General features: G+C 37.3%; 1 pseudogene; it reads left to right on the forward strand.

Annotated features, from left to right (window-relative positions):
- The first annotated feature begins 2,457 nt into the window (after positions 1–2,457).
- On the forward strand, positions 2,458–3,607 carry LOC131007844 (ADP,ATP carrier protein 1, mitochondrial-like; annotated as a pseudogene).
- Positions 3,608–6,351: the final 2,744 nt, after the last annotated feature.

Consider the following 6,351-nt stretch of genomic DNA (forward strand, 5'->3'; position numbering starts at 1 on the left):
CTGCTGGAGAGTTGTGGCTGCATCAACAAGATTATGTTCAGAAGGTTTTAAGGAAATACAATATGCAGGAATGTAACAGCACATTTGTTCCCTTAGCCACTAACTTGAAGATCAGTGATGATCAAAAGCCCAGATCATCAAAGGAAAGAAAAGAGATGAGAGGTATACCTTATTCAAACTTGGTTGGCAGTTTAATGTATACCATGATATGTACTAGACCAGATATCTCTCATGCCATTAGTGTAATGAGTAGATATATGGTTGATCCTGGTAAAGATCATTGGGATGTGCTTAAGAAGATATTGAGGTATTTGAAAGGCAGTTCAGATAAGGGGATTTTATTCAAGCAACAAAGAAGCTCTAATGGATCAGCCATTATGGGCTATTCTGATTCAGATTATGCAGCAAATACTGATAATAGAAGATCTCAAACTGGTTACATATTTACTTTGTTTGGAGCAGCTGTTAGTTAGAAGTCATCTCTGCAATCAGTTGTGGCTTTATCCACCACAGAGGCAGAGTATATGGCAGTGACTGAAGCAGTTAAGGAGGCAATTTGGCTAAGAAGAATGGTTTCTGATTTTGGAATTCAACAAAGTTTTGTTGAGCTAAGGTGTGACAGTCAAAGTGCTTTATGCCTAGTGAAACATCAAACTTTTCATGAACGTTTTAAGCACATTGATGTTAGGCATCACTTTGTACGAGACATTATTGAGAAGGGAATTGTAAAGATGAAGAAGGTTGTTTCTGAGGAGAATGCAACAGACTGTTTGACTAAAGCATTGCCCACCAACAGGTTTGAGCATTGCCTTGAGTTAGTTGGTTTGCTGTCGTATGTCTGATTCTTGATGAATGAAGACATTTCGGAGTTGGGTGTTGCTGATCTTGGTTGTTGGTTATGGATTACTCAGATTAGGTGGAGATTTGTTGTATATAATATGAGAAATCGCATATTCAAAGAAGGGGAAGTCGCACTTGCTTATTGCGGAAGGACTTTTGTGCAATTAGCAAAAGGCGGAAGGTTTTAGTTGCAAAGAAGGAGCTTTTATTTCAGTCGTTGATCTTGATCAAAGGGCTGAGATTTATTTGGACTAAAAACAGTTATAACTGATTTTGCCTTCGTCTTCTTCGCAGCTGAATTTCACAGTTAGAGTGTGCGAGTGATTCTTTCTAGAATTAGAGTTTTTCTTTCTTCTTTCAAAGTTTGTAGAGAGAGTTATACTTGGTTTTGTAGAGAAAGTCTTCGTTGGTGTAATTGTTCTTTGGATTACTTCAATAAAGATCGGTGATTCCTTTGGCCCGTGGACGTAGATCTCATCCGAGATCGAACCGCGTAATTCGCGAGTGTTTTACTTTGTGTTCGTTGTTTTGCAATCGTTCTCTTACACTCTTGTTCCGCTGTTTTTTCTCGATTGCATTTGAAATTTTATTCTAGCTATTTGTTGCTGCCGTAAAAGTATTTAGTTTGCTGATTTAGATCCGTATCAGACTTGCACAGTGCTAGTATTTTCTGTGGTGGTTTTATATAGCGGAAGGTATGAACTCATCTAGATCTGAATGCAATCGCACGTAGATCTGATTCATTTACATATAGGGTGCGTTCTCTTTGGTTGTAAATTTATGATGAGAAAATGAATGATAAACAAAATTTCATCCTTTAAATCATTCCTTTCTTTTTCCTCATTTCCTATTTGACCCTCACTCATTCCTCTTTTACACTACAAATGAGGGATACTATTATCCTTCCAAAAATGATGTGATAATATTATCCCTCCTTTATAGTGAAAATGAGGAATGAGTAAGGGTTAAGTAGGAAATGTGGGAAAAGAAATGAATGATTTAAAGGGTGAAATTTTGATTATCCATCATTTTCTCATGATAAATTTACAACCAAAGAGAACGCATCCATAGTGAAAATTAGATTTCACTATATTTAACTGTAGACATTTATTTCAGAGCTAGTTGGATTGAGCTTGTTCTATTTGTTTATAGAAGAACATTTATATTTATTGAGCCTGCAGGATTACATTTGTATTATTGGTTTTTTGTGTTTAGTGATATTTTTGTCTGAATTTTTTATGGTTTAATTTATTGTACATTGGAAGATCTTCATTAATTCATATATCAAGAAAATTGATTATTGACTTTGAAATTCATTTGTGTTTTTGAGTGGGGTTTTTATAAAATCATTTGTGAATGCATTGCTTTGTTCTAGAAATGAAACAGAAGAGTGTAATGTTGTTGTTGAATTGATTGTTAATATTGCAATATGTAGGTGGCATGGTAGATGAAAATCAATTCCCAACTATCTCCCAGAAGCTAGGCAACCAACAACATCTGGGATCCAGCATTTCACAACCTGCTGCATATTAGAGGCGATTTTCTTATGGCAATTATACAAACCAATATCATAAGAGCTTCGGGGCTTCCCTGGTTTTTGCTCGGGCTCCCTCAGAGAAAGGCTTTGCAATCCACTTTCTTATGGGAGGAGTTTCAGTTGCTGTGTCGATAACAGCTGCTGCTCCTATTGAGCGTGTGAAACCCTTGATCCAAAACCAAGGCGAAATGATCAAGACTGGCCGACTTTCTGACCATACAACGGAATTGGAGAGTGGTTCAGTAGAACAATTAAGTATCAAGGGTTCAGATCACTGTGGAGAGGAAACTCTGCTAATGTTATCCGTTACTTAATTCCCCACTCAGGTCCGCCTAATTTTCCTTTAGGTTGCGTTCTCTTTGGTTGTAAATTTATCATGAGAAAATGAGGAATAAACAAAATTTCACCCTTTAAATCATTCCTTTCTTTTTCCTCATTTCCTACTAAAGGGTGAAATTTTGGTTATCTCTCATTTTCCCATGATAAATTTACAACCAAGGAGAACGCACTCTTATTATGTATATTTATCAGTATCAAATATATTTGTATATTTATCAGTATCAAATATATTTCACGCTTCTCCCTGCATCAGTTATCCGTTACTTCCCCACTCAGGCCTTCAACTTTGCATTCAAGGATTACTTCAAGAGTCTCTTTAACTTCAACAAGGACCGCGATGGTTACTGGAAATGGTTTGCTGGCAACCTTGCCTTGGGTGGTGCTGCTGGTGCATCCTCGCTTCTCTTTGTCTATCCCTTGGATCATTGTATACCGTGGTCTCTACTTTGGTATGTACGACTCTTTGAAGCCACTCGTCCTAACTGGATCTCTGCAGGTTACTTGGAACATCTCTTTTTCATTTCTATATTTCCTTCCTTGTCTATATTCTGAATACCAAATTGGCAATGCTTTTGATGATAACAGGATAGTTTGTTTGCTAGTTTTGCACTCGCTTGGCTCATCACCAACGCTGCTGGTCTTGACTCCTACCCGATTGACACTGTTCGTAGAAGAATGATGATGACATCGGGTGAGGCCGTCAAGTACAAGAGCTCTATGGATGCCTTGGCCCAGATCCTCAAGAACGAGGGCGCCAAGTCCTTGTTCAAGGGTGCCGGTGCAAACATTTTTCGCGCTGTTGCTGGTGCCGGTGTGCTTGCAGGTTATGACAAGCTTCATATGATCGTTTCTGGAAAGAAATATTGCTCCGGTGCTGCTAATTTTCTGTAATTTCCGTTTTTTCTGCTTTCGAAAATTCTATTATTTATTTTATTGATTTATTTCCACTAATTTAGGGATTCTCCTAAAAATAATCCTAGATTTGTTTCCACACATTATTTTTTTTAAATTCAATTATTTATTTATTTTTTTGAAATTTTTTTTATTGATTTGTTTCCACTAATTTAGGGATTCTCCTAAAAATAATCCTAGATTTGTTTCCACACATATTATGTTTTTCGAAAATTCTATTATTTATTTTTTTCGAAAATTTTTTATTGATTTGTTTCCACTAATTTAGGGATTCTCCTAAAAATAATCCTAGATTTGTTTCCACACACAGGGACAGATCCAGAAATTTTTTATTGAGGGGCATAAACTACATAATAATTCAAGTATATTAGAATGATAAATTACGAGTTTTTATTGACTGAAATATTTGCATGATCAGCTATCAAAAATATATTTCTCAATATAAACAACCAAACCATTATTCACTATTTATCTATCGTCTGATCGCGTGAACTCTTCTTTAGGATATTCATTGCATATATATTTAATGGGAATTAAATATTTAAATGTTTATACTTATTTATAATATACTTTAATCATATACATATATATGGGTTAGGTTCTATTGAGAAGCTAGAAATGAGATTAATGAACATATAATTAAATTCATTGAACATACCAATATAACTGATGAACATACGAATCTATTTAATTTGTTAAAAAATATGCTATCGCTAGGGGTGAGCATTCGGGCGGGTTGGGTTGAAACCGAACCGAAATACCCAACCCGAAACCCAAACCGCCTAAAAAATTTCGAACCAAACCAAACCGTTTGACTGGTCAAAACCGAACCAAACCAAACCGTAAATTTTCGGTTCGGTTCGGTTCGGTTCGGTTTGACCAAAACCGTTTTTTTTTCTTTTAAAAAAAAGCTATAAGCAAAAATTAAAGTACTATGAATAAGCAAAAATTACCACATCTAGATAAATCCATTTACTTCTACAATCAAGAGTTTGTAAAAATTAAAGAACAAGCACAGAATAAAAATCTTATGTACTTTTGAATTTAATGTAAAGTGTAAAATTCTAAATTTAATTTTAAAATATTTATTAATTAATTATTTAAAAATAAATATTTATTAATTATATTTAAATCGGGCGGGTTCGGTTTATAAACCAAACCGTTTTTCTCAAACCGAACCCGAACCGTTTTCTGGCGGTTTGAAATTTTTCAAACCAAACCGAACCGTTTTCTCTACATAAACCGAACCAAACCGCCCGGTTTGGTTCAGTTTGGCGGTTCCGATTTGGTTTTGCTCAGCCCTAGCTATCGCCAAGGATCGAACCCCCAGACCAAACGCTGTAGATGAGAGAAGGAAAAGGCAACGCTGTCAACTGGGATTTCGCAGCAATTTGATCAAAAAATAATCTGACCCATATTAAAAGGCAAGCCTTTGCCGATGCAGTAGAGGAGGTTGCCGTGTTGAAATGTGACGATGGTAGCATTTGACGTCACCACCCAATTGAACGTCATAAGTTTAAACAAGGCTGAGTATAAATAGGAAAGAGTGGATGATTTCATTTGCTTTCCCCATTTCTTTACTTTGCCTCCTGTGAGTACCTTCGCCACCTCGTCCATATCTGTCACGACTGCGCCTTTGACATCGGGTGTTCCAAGTACTTCATTTGAGATCGCAGGAGTGATTTGATAGATCTTGTTTCGAAGAAACACCTTGCCATATTTTCTGTTCGTTGGATCCCCAAACACCGTAGACAAATTGGAATACACCAATTGAATTGTCTTGGTGTAGAATGGCTTAACCCCTGTAACAGACTTAAAGAGACTACGAGATTTAAGAAAATCGACAAGGTTGTAGACGCCGAAAGATACCTCATCAATATTTCTCTCGCTGTAAACAATGGCCTGTTGGAGCTCCTTCCACAATGTGGCCGCCTCTGCTGTGTAGAAGTGATTTGTGAGTGCTTTGCCAACTTCCATGTCTAATCCTTCAAGTTCGAGCTCTGCTTCGGCTTCAAGATCAGACTCTGTGTCAGGATTTGGTATGGAGGTAGCAGCAGAGTCAACAGCAGGGGCAGCAACTTGCTTTCCTTCTCGAAATGGCCCTTCGCGTTAGCGTGGACATCATCTCGACAGGTATGACACAGGTTTTTTCCCGAATTGTCTGTGCTTCAATGCTTGCCTAGGTGACACTGGAGAGAGCAACGAAGAGATCATGCTGGTTGTCATGGAACTTAAAAAATTCTATGATGAGCTACTGGGAAAATGGAAGAAATAAGAAGAGGAGCTTGAAAAGACAAAGGAGGAGAATGTCAAGCTAAGAGGATCGTTGACAAAGCTTGAAGCCTCAATTACATAAAAGGAAGCCTAAAAGGATAAGGGAGAGAGAGACAAGGAAGGTTGTTAAGTAGTTGCTAGAATCAAGGAAGTGTGGACTAAGTGGATTGTCTCCAACAAACCACAACGGCCACCTCTTCATCCACTACTCAACCCACTACTTGGAAGCTTGGAGAGCAAGCTGGAAGATCCTATATGTCACGACCGGACTTAACTAAGGATAGGTAAGCCGGGAAACCGTGACTAGGGAAGGAAAATTAGGAGAGGGGATAGAAAGGGGTGATAAATTATATTGAGAAAATAGAATTAAGACTGAGGTATAATATGAGAACAAGACACACATATATAGATAATAGCTAGTAATCGGTCATGAGCATCCGATTAAAGTA

This window comes from Salvia miltiorrhiza, chromosome 2 (assembly GCF_028751815.1).
Source record: "Salvia miltiorrhiza cultivar Shanhuang (shh) chromosome 2, IMPLAD_Smil_shh, whole genome shotgun sequence".
NCBI classification, from domain to species: Eukaryota; Viridiplantae; Streptophyta; class Magnoliopsida; order Lamiales; family Lamiaceae; genus Salvia; species Salvia miltiorrhiza.